Raw genomic sequence first — 21,032 nt, 5'->3', positions numbered from 1 at the left:
GTATTCCATGGTGTATATGTGCCACATTTTCTTAATCCAGTCTATCATTGATGGACATTTGGGTTGGTTCCAAGTCTTTGCTACTGTGAATAGTGCCACAATAAACATACGTGTGCGTGTGTCTTTATAGTAGCATGTTTTATAATCCTTTGGGTATATACCCAGTAATGGGATTGCTGAATCAAATGATATTTCTAGTTCTAGATCCCTGAGGGATCGCCACACTGTCTTCCACAATAGTTGAACTAATTTACACTCCCATCAGCAGAATAACAGCGTTCCTATTTCTCCACATCCTCTCCAGCATCTGTTGTTTCCTGACTTTTTAGTGATTGCCATTCTAACTGGCTTGAAGTGGTATCTCATTGTGGTTTTGATTTGCTTTTCTCTAATGACCAGTGATGATGAGCATTTTTTCATGTGTCTGTTGGCTGCATAGATGTCTTCTTTTGAGAAGTGTCTGTTTGTATCCTTTGTCTACTTTTTGATGGGGTTGTTTTTTTCTTGTAAATCTGTTTGAGTTCTTTGTAGATTCTGGATATTAGCCCTTTGTCAGATGGGTGGATTGCAAAATTTTTCTCCCATTCTGCAGGTTGCCTGTTCACTCTGATGGTAGTTTCTTTTGCTGTGCAGAAGTTCTTTAGTTTAATTAGATCCTATTTGTCTATTTTGGCTTTTGTTGCCATTGCTTTTGGTGTTTCAATCATGAAGTCTTTGCCCATGCCTGTGTCCTGAATGGTATTGCCTAGGTTTTCTTCTAGGGTTTTTATGGTTTTAGGTCTAACATTTAAGTCTTTAACCCATCTTGCGTTAATTTTTTTATAAGGTGTAAGTAAGGGATCCAGTTTCAGTTTTCTGCATATGGCCAGCCAGATTTCCCAGCACCATTTATTAAATAGGGAATCCTTTCCCCATTTCTTGTTTTTGTCAGGTTTGTCAAAGATCAGATGGTTGTAGATACGTGGTATTCTTTCTGAGGCTTCTGTTCTGTTCCATTGGTCTATCTCTCTGTTTTGCTACCAGTACCATGCTGTTTTGGTTACCATAGCCTTGTAGTATAGTTTGAAGTCAGGTAGCGTGATGCCTCCAACTTTGTTCTTTTTGCTTAGGATTGTCTTGGCAATGCGGGCTCTTTTTTGGTTCCATATGAACTTAAAAGCAGTTTTTTCCAATTCTGTGAAGAAAGTCATTGGTAGCTTAATGGGGATGGCATTGAATCTATAAATTACCTTGGGCAGTATGGCCATTTTTATGATATTGATTATTCCTATCCATGAGCATGGAATGGTCTTCCATTTGTTTGTATCTCTTTTATTTCCTTGAGCAGTGGTTTGTTCTTCTCTTTGAAGAGGTCCTTCACATCCCTTGTAAGTTGTATTCCTAGGTTTTTTATTCTCTTTGTAGCTATTGTGAATGGGAGTTCACTCATGATTTGGCACTCTGTTTGTCTCTTCTTGGTGTATAGGAATGCTTATAATTTTTGCCCATTGATTTTGTATCCAGAGACTTTCCTGAAGTTGCTTATCAGCTTCAGGAGATTTTGGGCTGAGAAGACAGGATTTTCTAAATACACAATCATGTCATCTGCAAACAGGTACAATTTGACTTCCTCTTTTCCTAATTGAATACCCTTTATTTCTTTCTCTTGCCTGATTGTCCTGGCCAGAACATCCACCACTATGTTGAATAGGAGTGGTGAGGGAGGGCATCATTTTCTTGTGCCGGTTTTCAAAGGGAATGCTTCCAGTTTTTGCCCATGCAATATGATATTGACTGTGGGTTTGTCATAAATAACTCTTATTATTTTGAGATATGTTCCATCAGTACTTAGTTTATTGAGAGTTTTTAGCATGAAGGGCTGTTGAATTTTGTCGAAGGCCTTTTCTGCATCTATTGAGATAATCATGTGGTTTTTATCATTGGTCCTGTTTATGTGATGGATTATGTTTATTGATTTGCATATGTTGAACCAGCCTTGCATCCCAGGGATGAAGCTGACCTGATCGTGGTGGATAAGCTTTTTGATGTGCTCCTGGATTTGGTTTGCCAGTATTTTATTGAATATTTTTGCATCGATGTTCATCAGGGATATTGGTCTAATATTCTCTTTTTTTTGTTATGTCTCTGCCAGGCTTTGGTATCAGGATGAAGTTGGCCTCACAAAATGAGTTAGGGAGGATTCCCTCTTTTTCTATTGATTGGAATAGTTTCAGAAGGAATGCTACCAGCTCCTCTTTGTTCCTCTGGTAGAATTTGGCTGTGAATCCGTCTGGTCCTGGACCTTTTTAGGTTGGTAGGCTATTCATTATTGCCTCAATTTCAGAGCCTGCTGTTGGTCTATTCAAGGATTCAGCTTCTTCCTGGTTTAGTCTTGGGAGGGTGTATGTGTCCAGGAATTTATCTATTTTTTCTTGATTTTCTAGTTTATTTGCATATAGGTGTTTATACGATTCTCTGATGGTAGCTTGTGTTTCTGTGGCATCGGTGGTGATATCCCCTCTATCATTTTTTATTGCGTCTATTTGATTCATCTCTCTTTTCTTCTTTATTAGTCTTGCTAATGGTCTATCAATTTTGTTGATCTTTTCAAAAAACCAGTCCCTGGATTCATTGATTTTTTTTGAAGGGTTTTTTGTGTCTCTATCTCTTTCAGTTCTGCTCTGATCTTCTTTATTTCTTGCCTTCTGCTAGCTTTTGAATGTGTTTACTCTTGTTTCTCTAGTTCTTTTAATTGTGATGTTAGGGTGTCAATTTTAGATCTTTCCAGCTTTCTCTTGTGGGCGTTTAGTGCTATAAATTTCCCTCTACACACTGCTTTAAATGTGTCCCAGAGATTCTGATATGTTGTCTCTTTGTTCTCATTGGTTTCAAAGAACATCTCTATTTCTCCTTTCATTTCGTTGTTTATCCAGTAGTCATTCAGGAGCAAGTTGTTCAGTTTCCATGTAATTGCACAGTTTTGAGTGAGTTTTTAAATCCTGAGTTCTACTTTAATTGCACTGTGGTCTGAGAGACAGTTTGTTGTGTTCTTTTGCATTTGCTGAGAAGTGCTTTACTTCCAACTATGTGGTCAATTTTAGAATAAGTGTGATGTAGTGCTGAGAAGAATGTATATTCTGTTGATTTTGGGTGGAGAGCTCTTTAGATTTTTATTAGGTCTCCTTCGTGCAGAGGTGAGTTCAGTTCCTGGATATCCTTGTTAACTTTCTGTTCTGTTGATCTGTCTAATGTTGACAGTGGGATGTTAAAGTCTGCCATTATTATTGTGGGGGAGTCTAAGTCTCTTTGTAGGTCTCTAAGGACTTGCTTTATGCATCTGGGTGCTCCTGTATTGGGTGCATATATATTTAGGATAGTTAGCTCTTCTTGTTGAATTGATCCCTTTACCGTTATGTAATGGCCTTCTTTGTCTTTTTTCTTCTTTGTTGGTTCAAAGTCTGTTTTATCAGAGACTAGAATTGCAACCACTGCTTTTTTTATGCTTTCCATTTGCTTGGTAGATCTTCCTCCATCCCTTTATTTTGAGTCTATGTGCATCTTTGCATGTGAGATGTGTCTCCTGAATACAGCACACTGATGGGTCTTGACTCTTTATCCAATTTGCCAGTCTGTGTCTTTTAATTGGGTCATTTAGCCCATTTACATTTAAGGTTAATATTGTTATGTGTTAATTTGATGCTGTCATTATGATGTTCGCTGGTTATTTTGCCCGTTAATTGATGCAGTTTCTTTATAGCATCGATAGTCTTTACAATTTGGCATGTTTTTCTGTGGCTGGTTCCGGTTGTTTCTTTCCATGTTTAGTGCTTCCTTCAGGAGCTCTTGTAAGGCAGGTCTGGTGGTGACAAAATCTCTCAGCGTTTGCTTGTCTGTAAAGGATTTTTTTTCTCCTTCACTTAGGAAGCTTACTTTGGCTGGATATGAAATTCTGCGGTGTAAATTCTTTTGTTTAAGAATGTTGAATATTGTTCCCCAGTCTCTTCTGGCTTGTAAGGTTTCTGCCACTGTTAGTCTGATGGGCTTCCCTTTGTGGGTAACTTGACCTTTCTTTCTGGCTGCTCTTAACATTTTTTCTTTCATTACAACCTTGGTGAATCTGACAATTATATGTCTTCCTTCTTGAGGGTTATCTTTGTGGTGTTCTCTGTATTTACTGAATTTGAATGTTGGCCTGTCTTGCTAGGTTGGGGAAGTTCTCCTGGATAATATCCTGAAGAGTGTTTTCCAACTTCCATTCTCCCCATCACTTTCAGGTACAGCAATCAAATGTAGATTTGGTCTTTTCACATAGCCCCATATTTCTTGGAGGCTTTGTTTGTTTCTTTTTACTCTTTTTTTCTCTAACCTTGTCTTCTTGCTTTATTTCATTAATTTGATCTTCAGTCACTGATACTCTTTCTTCCATTTGATCAAATCGATTATTGAAGCTTGGGCATGCGTCACGAAGTTCTCGTGTCATGATTTTCAGCTCCATTAGGTCATTTAAGGTCTTCTCTACACTGTGTTTATTCTGGTTAGCTACTCGTCTAACCTTTTTTCAAGGTTTTTAGCTTCTCTGCGATGGGTTCGATCTTGCTTCTTTAGCTGGGAGAAGTTTGTTATTACCGAACTTCTGAAGCCTACTTCTGTCAACTTGTCAAAGTCATTCTCCGTCCAGCTTTATTCCATTGCTGGCGAGGAGCTGCAATCCTTTGGAGGAGAAGAAGCACTCTTATTTTTAGAATTTTCAGATTTTCTCCTCTGCTTTCTTCCCATCTTTGTGGTTTTATGTACCTTTGGTCTTTGATGTTGATGACCTACAGATGGGGTTTTGGTGTAGATGTCCTTTTTGTTGATGTTGATGCTATTCCTTTTGTTTGTTAGTTTTCCTTCTAACAGTGAGGTCCCTCAGTTGCAGGTCTGTTGGTGTTTGCAGGAGGTCCACTCCCGACCCTGTTTGCCTGGGCATCACCTGTGGAGGCTGCAGAACAGCAAATATTGCTGCCTGGTCCTTCCTCTGGAAGCTTTGTCCCAGAGGGACACCCATCTATATGAGGTGTCTGTCAGCTCCTACTTGGAGGTGTCTCCCATTTAGGGTACATGGGGGTCAGGGACCCACTTAAGGAGCAGTCTGTTTGTTCTCAGAGCTCAAACCCTATGTTGGGAGAACCACTGCTCTCTTCAGAGCCGTCAGACAGGGACGTTTAAGCCTGCAGAAGTTGTCTGCTGCCTTTTGTTTAGCTAAGCCCTGCCCACAGAGTTGGAGTCTAGAGGCAGTAGGTCTTGCTGAGCTGCGATCAGCTCTGCCCAGTCCAAGCTTCCTGGCCACTTTGTTTACCTACTGAAGCTTCAGCAATGGTGATGCCCCTCCCCCAGCCAGGCTGCTGCCTCACAGTTCCATCTCAGACTGCTGTGCTAGCAGTGAGCAAGGCTCTGTGGGCATGGGACCCGCTGAGCCAGGCACGGGAGAGAATCTCCTTGTCTGCCGGTTGTTAAGGCCTTGGGAAAAGCACAGTATTTGGGTGGGAGTGGCCCATTCTTCCAGGTGCAGCCAGTCATGGCTTCCCTTGGCTAAGAAAGGGAAATCCCCTGACCCCTTGTACTTCCCAGGTGAGGCGACACCCTACCCTGCTTCAGCTCGCCCTCTGTGGATTGCACCCACTGTCCAACCAATCTCAATGAGATGAACCAGGTATGTCAGTTGGAAATGCAGAAATCACCTTTTTTCTGTGTTTATGATATTGGGAGCTGCAGACTGGAGCTGTTCCTATTCGGCCATCTTGGAGCAGTTATGGCATTTTTCTATGTTGTACTACATTAGTTAGAATGAAAGAATAAGGGGCTGTAATAAAAAGACCCAGACACAATGGCTTGAAAACAATAACTGAAAATATTTTGTGGGTAAAACAAATGTGAAGAGTCCATGAGGACTCTGGTTCCTTTTATCTCATTTTCTTTACCACCCTCTAGGGATTTCTTTGTTAGCACAGTCTAAACTGGGTCACAGGTTTGCCCAGGTTCCAGCTTTCAGAGAGGAGATAGAGAGTGGAGAGACCTTTGTCCTTTTAAGTCCTGGACCTGGAGTAGCATGTATCATCTTTGCTCATAGTTCCCTGACAAAAACTAGTCATAATCCACATATAGTTTTATTGAGTTATAAAACTCATTGCTAGCTTAATTGCCATATGTCTACATCCAGCTGTGGGAGAGGGGAGATTCGGTAGAGAGGTAGTGGTCTTTGCTTTAATTGCATGCAATTTTCAGGGTCCAGAGTGTTAACCATTACACCATGGGGCTGGCTTAATTGCATGCAATTTTCTTACGAAGATGTACTTGGTTTTTTTTTTTTTTTGTAAACAACGCTTTAACATGTCAAAAATAGTTTTTCAATTGATTGTAATGGGCTGTGATATGGCTCGGATATTTGTCCCCTCCAAATTTTATATTGAAATGTAATCCCTAGTTTAGTAGGTGGTGCCTGGTGGGAGATGTTTGGATCATCGGAGTGCTTCCCTTGTGAATGGTTTAGCACCATCCCCTTGGTGATAAGTTAGTTCTCACTCAGTTCACATGAGTTCTGGTTGTTTAAAAGTGTGTGGCACCTCCCCCTTGTTCTTTTGCTTCCACTCTCATCATGTGAGATGCCTGCTTTCCCTTCACCTTCTGCCGTGATTGTTAGCTTCCTAAGACCGTTTCCAGAAGCAGATGTTGGCACCTCGCTTCTTGTCCAGTCTGCAGAACCTTGAGCCAACCAAACCTCTTTTCTTTATAAATTACCCAGCCTCAGATATTTCTGTATAGCAATGCAAGAACTCCCTAATACTGGCAGTATGGTATTTTTTTAATGCAGATGAACATGTCATGATTTACTTAGCCATTTCTCTACTGTTGCATATTAAGCTGTTCCCAATTTCTTGTTATGAACAAAATGTAAACATTCATATATGCATGTCCTTTCTATTTATAAATGTCCAATATTTAGAAAAAAGGCATTGTCCCACATCTTTATGACATTTGTGTGTTTGTAAAATGGACTTATGATATTTTTCTTATTTATTTGTATTTTTAAACAATTGATACACAATAGTTGTATATATTTTTGGGGTATATGTGATATTTTCATACCTGCATGCAATGTATAATGACCAAGTCAAGCTAATTGGGAAATCTGTCATCCTAAACATTTCTCTTTTTGTTGGAAACATTAAAATTCTTCTCTTTTAGCTATTTTGAAATATATAATTATTTTAAACTGTAATTTCCCTACTATACTATCAAATACCAGAACTTATTCTATCTACCTATATTTTTGTACCCATTAACCAACTTTACTTCATGTCCTCTGCTCCCCTTTCCTTCCCAGCCTCTGTTAACTGTCATTCTGCTCCCTACCACCATGACATCCACTGTTTTAGCTCCCACGTAGGAGTGAGAACATGAGATGTTTGTCTTTTTGTGCCTGGCTTATTGTACTAAACATAATGATCTCCAGTTCCATCCATGTTGCTGAAAATAACAGGACTTAATTCTTTCTAAGGCTGAATAGTATTCATTGTGTATATATACAACATTTCTTTATCCATTAAACCATTGATGGACATTAAAGTTGATTCCATATCTTCACTGTTGTGAATAGTGCTGCAGTAAGCATAGGAGTGTGGATATCTCTTTGATATACTGATTTCCTCTTTTTTTTTTTTTTTTAAATACATTCCCAGTAGTGGGATTTCTGGGTCATATGCTAGTTTTACTTGTGGTTTTTTGAGGACCCTCCATACTGTTTTCCATAATGGCTATACTACTTTACTGATTTTTTTCTCTCATTTAAACAACTGTCACAAAGTCATTTTGTCTTTTTGAGCTTGTATAATTTCTGTCTCTCAATAAAACTGAATGTTACAGTAAGAATTTACTGTACTTTTTTTTTTTTTTCAGGTAGCCAGTAGAACAGTAACTTGAACTGATGAAATATCATTTCATCCTGATAAAACTGTTGAGTAGGGTTATCTTTCTTATTTTCATTAAATCTTTCTTACTTGAGAACATTGAATATTAAATGAGACAAAAACTGTAAGACTAACAGCAAACAAAAATACACTTTGACTACTTTATGTGCACATATTACATTCATGATTTTGTGAAGATCATCTTAGTACTTGTAATCTTTTGCCATTGTTTGCATGTATATTCCATTCAAGTGATGTTGGTTGATGATTCTGAAGTGCCCCACTATAAATATCAAGTACAACCTCTGTTGATTCAGAAACACTGTCATTATCAAGAGCAGCTATTCAAAATAGTGACTTCATTGTTGTATTCCCATACATTTCTGTAGACATATGTTAAACTAAAGTGAGTTTCTGCTATATTATAATTGAGGGAGCTCAATTTTTGTGTGCCAGCTGTCTCAGTAAATGTAAAATCTGTAGTTTCTTTCAGAGGCCTACAATTACTGTAAATATTAATGAGCTGCGGACATTTGAAATTTAAAGAACAGATGGGATTTAAAAGAACAATTTGCAATTCTTAAATGTAGAGATTGACATTTACTTTAAACTTGAAGTTGTTAAAGGGAGGTGTAGTAAGCACAGAAGTTTATACTTCAAAAAAAAATCTACTTCTATTTTTGTTCAGTGTAATTTCAATTTCTATAATTGTTCATTTACATGATCTCAATTGATCCTTTTTTCTGATCATTTATGTCATTTGGTTTTTTTTTTTTAATATCAGTCTTCACTTTCTGTTATATACTACTTTCATATGTATATTAACTGAATTCATTTAGGTTAAGTTTTTCTTATTATTAAAAAGAGAATACTTAATATTTGGGGTCTTTACATCTCATTATACTAAGTATTTGGTGAATTTATGTCATGGGTCCAAATAATTGTCATAAATACAGTTGTTGATTTTTAAATCTTATATAATAACCATATTATTCCTAAAAGTTGAAAACGTTATGTTTTAGTAATTTCACCAAGTAAGCATATTCATCTAAATAGTATTATATTAGATTAAGAATTGATGATGTCACTGAAAACATTGTTATATTTTAATAATTTCACCAAGTAAGCATATTCATCCAAATAGTATTATCTTAGATTAAGAATTGATGATGTCATTGTTATATGTCTTTCAGTCCCTGGGCTAGATTTCTTTTTGGCCTGACAAATGAACTTTTTTTTTTTTCTAGGTAGGAGTTGTGACTAGTTAGGAATTGTGATAAAGAAAAATGACCAATTATCTTTGTCTCTGGAGTAGTTTTTTGTTTGTTTCTTGGTTTGAAAAAAATCCTTTATAATTATAAAAATATACATATGTTTGTCATAAGAATTCAAGCAACGTATATATCTATATATTACAAGCATATATGCATACATACATGAAAGACGTACATGTCATCCTTCCCATATACCACTCCCAATAGACCATCAATATAGATTGTCCCCAACTTCTGATGGTTTGACTTACAGTTTTTCAACTTTATGGTGGTACAGAAGCAATACTCATTCAGTAGAAATCATATCTAAATTTTAAAATTTGATCTTGGCCTAACAATATGCAATAGGATACTCTCTTGTGATGCTGAGAAGTGACAGCCAGTCACAGCTTCCAGGCAGCCATGTGATCTTGACGATAAATAGTTGATACTCTACAGTGTTGCCTGATGATTTTGTCCAACTGTAGTCCAATGTAAGTGTTCTGAACATGCTTAAGGTAGGCTAGGCTAAGCTATGGTGTTAGGTAGGCTAAGCATATTAAATGCATTTTTGATTTATGATATTTTTAACTTACTGTGGGTTCATCAGGATGTTATAAGTCAAGTCACATCTGTATACATGAAAAATGAAAAATACGCATTATCCTTCCCACATACCACTCCCGAGAGACTCATTATAGTTTGTTATGTTCTGTGCAGGGGACTTAAGAGAGAAAGTTTCATGACAGATGAAGGAATGTATGAGTGAAAGGATAAAATGAAGTGAATTGAAGTAGTGAAAATATGCCATGATAGTATCTCACCATCACCTCTGTGTATTTACTCATTCTTTTCACATTTGAGAATGTTATTTAGTAATAATTATGTTAAAGAACAATAAAAAAATTAATTTTTTTTTTTTTTTTTTTACAAATAAATAGTTGACAAAAGCTGCAAAACTAAATGAGACCATATAGGAATGTATAAAGAAAATTCATCCCAATAGATTTCTTGGGAGCTGTAGAGCTATGGCCAACAGTCATTTCAAAGTATAGCTTGAAATCTCTATTGTGCTACTGAAGATTATCAAAATATCTTGTAGTTTCTTCACTTATTTATTTATTTATTTTTTTAAATGGAGTCTCGCTCTGTTGCCCAAGCTGGAGTGCAGTGGTGCCATCTCAGCTCGCTGCAACCTCCGCCTCTTGGGTTCAAGCGATTCTCCTGCTTCAGCCTCCCCAGTAGCTAGGATTACAAGCATGTGCCACCACGCTTGGCTAATTTTTGTATTTTTAGTAGAGACAGGATTTCACCATGTTGGCCAGCCTGGTCTCAAACTCCTGATCTCAAGCGATTTGCCTGCCTCAGCCAAAATGCTGGGATTACAGGTATGAGCCGCCACCACCAGCCAACTTCTTCACTTTTAAGAGAGAGTTAGAATTTTTTCCTTCAGGGCTTTGTAAGGTAGGGTAGGTAGTAGTGGTGGGGAAAGTAGAGTAGGGGCTTTTTGAACTCACTTTTTCTCCAGCATTGACTTGACATTGTATTGACATACGTTTTCATACATGTCATTGTTGGCTGTGTTGTGGCACTCAAGTGGGAGACCCTAAAACTTGTCAATAATTGCCACTTCTCAAGAAATATAGAAATTATAATATAATTAGAAAGCAATTATAAAACTGATAGAGGTTATGTTCTTTTCTAGTTCCTGGGTATCAAGGTGAACAGTAAAACAGACTATGACCCCTGCCTTTGTGATGGACCTTGGACCCTAGGCAGTATAGACATTAAACATGCTCAAATTTTATATTATAAACTGTACTATGAAGGGGAAAAGGGGAGCACTACTAAAGAATAACAGGGGCATCATTTAGATTTGGTGGTAGGAGGTTGGAGTGAATTGGAGTGGCCACAATGCAATAATCCCTTATTGACTTCTCACTGTGGATATGACACTCTGAAAATGTTTGAAATATAAGTGAAAGAAAATGACAGAGGCAAGTCTTAATCATAGTAGGTTTATTTGGCAACATAAAGGACATGTGCCTGGGAGGTAGGTCTTTGCCTTTCTCCAAAGATGATTTTGAGGGCTTCAGTATTTGAAGGAGAAAGGGCAGATGTTGAGGGAAGAAAAATCTTTAAAAACTATGTCGATAGATAAAAAGACAAAAGGGTTGCATCCTTTTGAATCTTTGATCAACCTTCACTGAATACACAATTTTCGTGTGAGTGGAGATAGAGGAAATAGCCACTCATACCTTCATCTGGCTCAGTGAATCCGCATTTTTACATAAGATAGTGTAGACAATAGGGTGGAGGAAGCAGTCAGATACTTATTTGTCTTAGTAGTGGTGGGGAAAGTGGGGAATTTCCTTGTGGGCAAATTGTGAGGAAGGTATGTTGCTTTTTATCTTCATAGCCATCTTATTTAGCAACCAAATGGAAAGCAGATTGGCATGACCCAGTTCCCAGCGTGACTTTTCCCTTGAGCTTAGTGAGTTTGGGGTCCCAAGATTTATTTTCCTTTCACAGGGAGCCAGCATTATTTTCCTCTTTAATCCTTTTATAGAAATAGTTGGTTTTTTTAGTAGAGCCAGATTTTTTTGGCTTGAAAAAGCTCTACTTCATTGACTTATTTCAGAAATTGCATCTGTATTCGTCAAGTCAATTTTATGCTATTTTTCTGCCTTGGAAATTAACTGTACATATGTAGAATTAAGTGAGAAATTTAGTTGTGATGCCCTGCTTCGGTAATGAAAGGACAAAAGTACTATGTGTAGATGCTCAATTGTTATTTGCTCTTAAGAAAACAGTATTCATTCAACAGCTATTCCTGTGAGGTTTCTTTTTAGTGGCTTGTTTGGAAATTAAGGTTGGTTAGTTTATATTTTCTTTACTGCAAAAGTAAAATAAAATGGCTCTTTCTCTTCTACCAAAATAATCATATATATGTGAATAAGGTAACTAAAAGATAAGTATTTTAAAGGTTTTAGATTCAAGACTACCATAAAGGGATGGGGAATAAAGTAAACATAACTTCACTTAGAAGAAATTATCTATTTAGATAAATAAAACAGTGCAACCCTGTAAGGGTGAGAAAAATGTATAAGTATCTAAGAATCAGTGTTAACTTAATTTTCTCCTTCCCTTTTTCCCCCATGTTGGAGACAGGTTTTATGATGTCTGTGGAAATAATTTATGAGTGAAAGTGATTGTCGTTTGTTCAACCTAATCTAGTATTCAAGATGTAAGCTGTTGAAGCCAACATGATGTAATAATAGCTACCATTTACTGAACAGTTACTGTCTCACGTGTCCATGTGAAGAGACCACCAAACAGGCTTTGTGTGAGCAACATGGCTGTTTATTTCACCTGGGTGCAGGCGGGCTGAATCCGAAAAGAGAGTCTACAAAGGGTAGTGGGATTATCATTAGTTCTTACAGGTTTTGGGATAGGCTGTGGAGTTAAGAGCAATGTTTTGGGGGCAGGGGGTGGATCTCACAAAGTACATTCTCAAGGATGGGGGAGATTATAAAGAACCTTCTTAAGGGTGGGGGAGATTACAAAGTACATTGATCAGTTAGGGTGGGGCAGAAACAAATCACAATGGTGGAATATCATCAGTTAAGGCTATTTTCACTTTTGTGGATCTTCAGTTGCTTCAGGCCATCTGGATGTATACCTTCAGGTCACTGGGGATATGATGGCTTAGTTTAGGCTCAAAGGCCTGACAGTTACTTGGTGCTCTACTAGGTATTTTACAAGTGTTTTAACTTAATTAATTATTACATTTCTCTAAAATAAGTATAATTTGCCTCCTTTTGCAGTTGAGGAAACAAACTCAGAGTCCAATGTCACATGCATATTAAGGGAACAACCAGGTTTTAAATCGAGGTCCCTTTGACAACAAAGCTTGTGCTCTTTCCTCTAAGATAAGCTGTAGGGTGGGAAAAGACACAAATACTGGGTTTGATGGTGGGTAGGTCTGGTTCAAGTTATGACTCAGTCACTGATTATTTATGTGACTTGTCTTGTTTTCCTCAATTGTGAAATGGGTCTAGTGCAAAACCTCCTTTGAAGAGTCACTGTGAGGGTCCAGTAAGTTACCTGTAAAAAGCTGAGGTGTGGCTGCCAAGGCCTGATAATAAAATGTAGCGGGTTCAACAAAACTGTTTTTTTTTTTTTGAATAATAAGGAATGTTTTCACCCTCTACTTTGGAGGGCAGAGTGGGAAAAATATTTAAAAGTAATTCATGTATTTGTATGGTCTTAAACCAAATGTCATTATATTTTTAGGTCACTGAAATCCATATTGACATTTGCAAATTTCAGGAGCTTCATTTGCAAATGATAATATAGTTTTTGCATGAGGAGAGAATTTTTTTCCCCTAGAGCTCAAACAGAGGCTAGATGGAGACGGCTCTTAATGTAGAAATTGTGAAACATCAGCTTCTCTCTAGATACCACTTTGACTTGTTTATTCAGTGGATTTGAATTAAGACAGCTTTCATATGACTAGAAAAATACAAGCAAAGATAATTGAATGTACTGCTTCTACATACAACTCCCTTTTCCCCTTGAACAATTTCTTTACTATCCTTCCTCTTTCGAAAATAAAGAGAAAGGTTTTTCTATTATATTTTTTCCTTCTTATTTTTTTGTTTGGTTTTAGTTTTATTGTTTTGTTGACTTGCTTTGACTTTGAAATGGCAACTGTCCCTACCAACCGTTGGGTGGGGGTGGTAGTTGAAGAATATCAGTCATTTTCACAGCTGAAAGTATGCTCTGCAGCAATAAAGCTTTAAGCTTTTATCTGACATTCTAATTTTGCTATTTTTCCCATTAATGAAAATGAAGTTTAATTTTCCCTTCCAAGAAAAAGGAAGGGTTAAATTTAAGGAACCATGAATACTCTGAAGTAGAGGATAGGGAGAAAGGGAGAGGGAATCATCTGTCCTTAACCCTTTGATCTGTCATTTCTGTCCTCTCAGCTGTGTCCCCATTCTTGTTTCTGTTTGTCTTCTTCCTTCCCAGGGTTGTCAGTGAACGTAGCAATGCCTGACTGGCACTGGACTGTGTTAATTGCTTGCACAAGGTGCTGGAAACTCCTGTGGGTACATTCTTCTGTGTTCACATTTTGCAAGGAGAGGAGGATGGTGATGATGCTGTTGATAACTTACTATGTGCTAGGCATTGCTTTAAATACTTTCATTTCTATGTTACAGGTAAAGAAACTGAATTTTAGAGTAACTTCTGTAAAATTGTTGGCTGAGATCATGCTGCTAGTAAAAGGCACGGCTACAATTTGAATCCAGATTTGTCTGGTGCCAAAGCCTTGATTAATATCATTGTATTCATCGTAATAATTCTCTTAGTTAACTATAATTATTATGCATTAAGGATTCAGAGATGACTAAGCTACTGTCCTTGCCCTTAAGTTGCTCTCAGTGTAGTCACAGGAAGCATGCATGTAATCTAATTATAAGACAACATGACAAAACTCTAATAGAAGTATGTGCAAAGCTATGGAAGCACAGGGATCGGTTCTTTTTGAAGAGTTGAAGTCTTCATAAAAGACATGATACTGGATTTGAGTAGTTCTGTCTGTTTTTACTAGTTTCATAATTAGTTTTATGGTGGAATAGCATTTGGGACATAGGCAATAGCACTAATAAAAGCAGAGAGATATGCAGGCACTTGGCTCACTCAAGCAGTGTTGAGTGTGCGGTTGTGGTTGATGCATGGCAGAGAAAGGCAATGTCCAGAGATAAGACTGGGGAGTTAGGTTGGCACTAAGTTTTGAAGGGTCTTACAGCAATGCTAAGGATTTTGGACTCTACTCTAGAAGTATTAGTGAGCCATTAAACATCTTTAAGCTAGGAATGGCTTAATATGGTTTGCCAGCACCTGATCACAATGACAGTAGTGTGAAGATTGAATTGAAAGGGAAAGAAACTACTACAGGCAGGGAAACCTTTGATAAGACTAATGCCATAGATAGATAAGAGGGAGTGAGGGCCTGAAATAATGCAGCAGTGGTAGGGATAGCAAGGATAGAAGGGGCTTAAGAAATTAACTAGAATGGATATGTGAGGAAGGAATGATGAGTGAATTTAAGATATTTTTATTTTTTATTTTTTTTTTAAGCATAGGAGGCTGTAAGGATGGTGTTTCCATTTATTGAGATAGGGAAACTGAATGGATGACCAAGTTGGGGGTGTGGGACAGATAATAAATTTATCTTTTGGACATGTAGAGACTAAAGTACATCTGGGACTTTTTGTGAAAGGAGGTGTCCAATAAGCTCATGATTCATGATCTGTATTTTTAACCAACTAGAAGTAGATTGGAGTCTGGAGTTCACCAGAGGGGCCCAGATTGGAGAAACCAATTAGTGAGTCATCAACAGAGAAGTGATAACTGAATCAGTGGAAACAGATGAGATCTCACAGAGGGAAACAAAAATTGAGGGCAACCTTTATGTATTATTTGTTCATCTACCTGCCTTGGTTTTCAAATAGATGGATTTGAATGGGTGGACTAATGTGTAATGACTAATAACTCAAACATAGGAAGATCTCTCTCCAACCCTAATGACTGCGAATACAATCTAGTATTTCTTTCTGGCAGGCCAATCTGATTACCAAACTTCTTGTAGATTCATAGGGCTCTCTTAAAACCAAGTAACATTTCAAAACAACATGTTGTACATGAGAAATATATATACACTTTATGTTTGTCAATTAATAAAAGCAAATGAGATCCTGGTCTTCCTCTCTGACATTAGAATTGCTTCTGCATACTCTGTCATAGAGGCCCACTTTCCTTGGTCTTGAAATGAGGAGATGGTGAAAGGAGCTCAGCTTTCTTGTGTAGCAAGTATGTGGAACTTACAGTAAATGAAAATTTGTATAGGGAGTAAGTCCAGTATATTTTCTAGCCTATTCTATTATATGTCACCAAGGAGATAGTGACATGTCATGACTCTTTGTGGTACTTCAACCAAATTTAAATGAAATAGAGACTCTTTTAATGTCCATAGTATATTGTACTCAATAATATCTGGCAAATCAATACTAGTAGACGTGCCAGACTGTTATTTTCCTATTCTTATCAAATGTGTGAAGGTATTTGTGTACATTAAATGTGAGATAAGCAATAAAATTGGTTGTATTTTAGGTCCTAGAAATGAATAGTTTCCCCAGCTCTGACATTAATCATAGCCATGGAATTATTATCCAGATGAATTGGGGTAACAAAATAAAAACTAGATTTCATTCCATCTACTGTTTTTAAATAGATGCCACTGTCTTTACTTATAGTAAGTCAGATTCCTGGATTTGTATTTTATGCTTATGTTTATAATTTAAATATTCTAATCTTGTAAATTATAGGAGACAGCGTGTTTAGTGGAAGGAGCAGAGGCCTCGGTGCCTGATAGTCCCTGGTCTTAAATTTGGGTTTTGCCATTTCCTAGCTGAGTTAGTTCGACAGTACTCAGCTTCACAGTTGTTGTTTCCTCCCTAATTGTAAAATGGGCATAATTGTAGCACCAATCTCTGGATTCTTGTGAGAATAGTGAATATAAAATGCTAAACTCAACGTATTTAGTACCCTATTTTTCTTGTTCTACTTAACATGGATTAAGCCAGCTTTTCTCAACATATGCTTTATTAAGCCCTAATCCTTCAATATACTTTTTTAAAAAAAACGTGTTTGTTGGTTAACTAAATTTGAGAAATTCTGCCTACTGCTATAATTCCCTCTTGGAGAGCTATAACAGACATTAATGTATTTAATCGTGCTGAGAAGCCACCACATAAACAAATCTTTTTTTGTTGCTGTTGTTTAAATTTTTCAACCTAACATTTTCCAAATTTATTTTGTTACTGTGCATTTTTTTTCTTGGAACACCTGTTAATAATAGCTCATTTTGATGGGGTACATTTTAGAAAAGGTTAATTTAGTAATCAGGACCAGGTACTACTCAATTAAGTGTTTAACTTCATTGAACCACAGCTACCATTATATCTTGTGGACTAAATGGTGCTAGCCAGCTTAAAAGTTTGGGAATTTGTATGTTGTAATGGACAGGATTAGAGTTCAGGAGAAAAGTGTTTCAATTGCAGTTCTGCAAATTGTAACTGTGTGACCGACTAGTGACTAAACTCTACACAGACAAGTCATAGTGTCCTCATCTATGAAATAACACCCTTTCTATCTGCCTCACAAGATTGCCAGAAGAATCTGTGAGAAAATAGTTGTAAAAACAAGTTGGGAAATTAAAACTGCTGTCAATGGAAGATGGTATTTCCACTACTCTAGGAAAAGGAATTGTAGGAGCAGTGAATGAATAATAGGACAGTCTGAGATGGAGCTATGCTGCTCTTGTTCCCATCGAGCAACCTTGGATACCATCAGCTACCTGCCTGAAAACATTTTCAACTCCTAATTTCTTAATCATTAGAATGGTTCCCAGATGAATGTGCTTGAATGTCAGTAGCTTCATCTTTTGTTACTGTTCTTGGACTTGCTTACAGAAGCCATTTCACAATACAATATGTAGTTTAGTAGCATTTAGCTATGCCTGCTGCCGAATATTCAACACTGAATTGTAATTATGATGCATAATGGACAAGAAGATTGTTAGGATTTAATTAATAAGCTCTAGTTAATGGGTTTAATGCTCAGCCTTCTCATATAGTTCAACTTTCTTTGAGTCTACATGTAATATTTCTTTTTCTGTTGAGATGTTAAGCAAACTGATATTCCTTTAACATTAAACACCATGTGAAGGATGAGAAAGATCTTGATTTAGTCTCAGTACTATTTTTTTCTATTATCTTCTTGATGAGTGTTAAGGGAGGGTTGTATAACTTATTTCCTTATTGTTTCTGGAAAACCTTAGGTGGCACTCTGAATAAGCTATGCAAAACTTTCAAAAGATTATAACTATGTTTTCTACAATTTTTTTTTTTTTTAACTTTTAGGTCTGCAGGTACATGTGAAGGTTTGTTACATAGGTAAACTCGTGTGATGGGGGTTCGTTGTACACATTAGCTCAGCAATCAAGTATTAAGCCCAGTACCCAAAAGTTTTCCACTCCTCTTCCTCCTCTCACCCTCAAGTACACCCCAGTGTTTGCTGTTGCCTTCTTTGTGTTCATAAGTTCTCATGATTTAGCTCCCACTTACAAGTGAAAACACTTGGTATTTGGTTTTCTGTTCCTGTGTTAGTTTGCTAAGGGTAATAACCTCCAGCTCCATCTGTGTTCACGCAAAAGACACGATCTTGTTCTTTTCTATGGCTGAATAGTATTCCATGGTGTATATGTACCACATTTTCTTTATCCAATCTATCATTGATGGACATTTAAGTTGATTCTATGTCTTAGCTATTGGGAATAGTGCTACGGTGAACATTTGCAGGCATGTGTCTTTATGGTAGAATTATTTTTATTCCTTTGGATATATACCCACTACTGGGATTGCTGGATTAGAATGTAGCTCTGCTTTTAGCTCTTTGAAGAATTTTCATACTGCTTTCCACAGTGGTTAAATTTACACTCCCACCAACAGTGTACAAGTGTTCCCTTTTCTCTGCAACCTTGCCACATCTGTTATTTTTTGACTTTTTAGTACTGGCCATTTTGACTAGTGTGAGATGGTATCTCATTGTGGTTTTGATTTTCATTTCTCTAATGATTAGTGATGTTGAGTTTTTTTTTCCATATGCTATTGACTACATGTATGTTTTCTTTTGAAAAGTGTCCATGAACTTTGTCCACTTTTTAATGGGATTGTTTGTTTTTCTCTTGTAAATTTGTTGAAGTTCTTTTTAGATGTTGGATGTTAGACCCTTGTCAGATGCATGGTTTGCAAAAATTTTCTCCCATTCTGTAGGTTGTATGTTTATTCTGTTGATAGTTTCTTTTGCTGTGCAGAAACTCTTAAGTTTAATTAGATTCCACTTGTCAATTTTTGCTTTTGTTATGATTGCTTTTGGTATCTTTGTTATGAAATCTTTGCCCATTCTTATGTCCAGGATGGTATTGCCTAGGTAGTCTTCCAAGGATTTAATGGTTTTGGATTTTGCATTTAAGTCTTAATCCATCTTGAGTTGATTTTTGTATATGGTATAAGGAAGGGCTCCAGATACAGTCTTCTACATATGGCTAGTCTGTTATCCCAGCACAATTTATTGAATAGGGAATCTTTTTCCCCATTGCTTGTTTTTGTCAGCTTTGTTGAAGATAGGTGGTCATAGGTGGGCAATCTTATTTCTGGGCTCTCTATTCTGTTCCATTGGTCTATGTGCCTGGTTTTGTACCAGTACCATACTGTTTTGGTTACTGTAGCCTTGTAGTATATAGTTTGAAATCTGGTAACATGATGCCTCCAGCTTTGTTCTTTGTGCTTAAGATTGCCTTGGCTATTTGGGTATTTTTTGGTTACACATACATTTTATAGTAGTCTTTTCTAGTTCTGTGAACAGTGTTGTTGGTAGTTTGATAGGGATTGCATTTAATCTGTAAATTGCTTTGGGCAATACGGCCATTTTAATGATATTGATTCCTCCTATTCATGAGCAGGGGATGTTTTTACATTTGTTTGTGTCTTTTGATTTCTCTGAGCAGTGGTTTCTAATTCTTATTGTAGAGAACTTTTACTTCCCTGGTTAACTGTATTCCTAGGTGTTTTATTCTTTTTGTGGCAATTGTGAATGAGATTGGCTTTCTGATTTGGCTCTTGCCTTGCCTATTATCAATGTATAGGAATGGTAGGGATTTTTGAACATTGATTTTGTATCCTGAAACTTTGCTGAAGTTGTTTATCAGCTGAAGGAACATTTGGGCCGAGACTGTGGGGTTTTCTAGATACAGAATCATGTAGTCTACAAACCAAGATGGTTTGACTTCCTCTTTTTCTTTTGGATGCCCTTTATCTCTTTCTCTTGCCTAATTGATCTAACTAGGACTTCCAATACTATCTTGAATAGGAGTGGTGAGAGAGGGCATTCTTGTCTTGTGCCAGTTTTCAAGGTGAATCCTAGCTTTTGCCCGTTCAGCATGATGTTGTCTGTAGGTTTCTCATAGATGGTTCTTATTATTTTGAGATGTGTTCCTGTAATACTTAGTGTGCTGAGAGTTTTTAACATGAATGAGTGTTGAATTTTATCAAAAGTCTTTTCTGCATCTATTGAGGTAAATGTGGTTTTTGTCTTCAGTTCCGTTTATGTGATGAATCACATTTATTTATTTATGTATGTTGAAGTAACCTTGCATCCCGGAGATGAAGCCTGCTTGATCGTGATGAATTAACCTTTTGATTTGCTGCTGGACTCCATTTGCAAGTATTTTGTTGAAGATTTTTGCATCAATATTCAATCAAGGATATTGGCCCAAAATTTTCTTTTTCTGTTGTATCCCTGCAAGGTTTTTGTTTCAGGATGATGCTGGCCTCATAGAATGAGTTGGGGAGGAGTCCCTCAGTTTTTTTGAAATAGTTTCAGTAGGAATGGTACCAGCTCTTCTTTTGTGCATCTGGTAGAATTCGGCTGTGAATCCATCTGATACTGGGCCTGTTTTGGTTGGTAGGCTATTTATTTCTGATTCCATTTCAAAGCTTGTTATTGGTCTGTTCAGAGAATCAGTTTATTCCTAGTTCAGTCTTGGGAGGGTGTATGTGTCCAGGAATTTATCCATTATCCATTATGTTTTCTAATTTGTATGCGTAGTGGTGTTAATAGTAGCTTCTGATGGTTATTTATATTTCTGTGGGGTCAGTGGCAATATTCCCTTTGTCATTTCTAATTGTGTTTATTTGTGTCTTCTTTCTTTTCAAGTCTAGCTAAC

At 37.0% G+C, this 21,032-nt stretch overlaps 1 protein-coding gene across 2 annotated transcripts in view; it reads left to right on the top strand.

The window, feature by feature from the left end:
- CHM (choroideremia (Rab escort protein 1)) overlaps positions 1-21,032 on the top strand; it is a 191,584-nt gene that overhangs the window by 39,983 nt on the left and 130,569 nt on the right. The window lies entirely within an intron of this gene.

Source organism: Colobus angolensis, unplaced genomic scaffold, assembly GCF_000951035.1.
Source record: "Colobus angolensis palliatus isolate OR3802 unplaced genomic scaffold, Cang.pa_1.0 Scaffold603, whole genome shotgun sequence".
Lineage (NCBI taxonomy): Eukaryota > Metazoa > Chordata > Mammalia > Primates > Cercopithecidae > Colobus > Colobus angolensis.
This window is presented reverse-complemented; position numbering and strand designations above follow the sequence as displayed.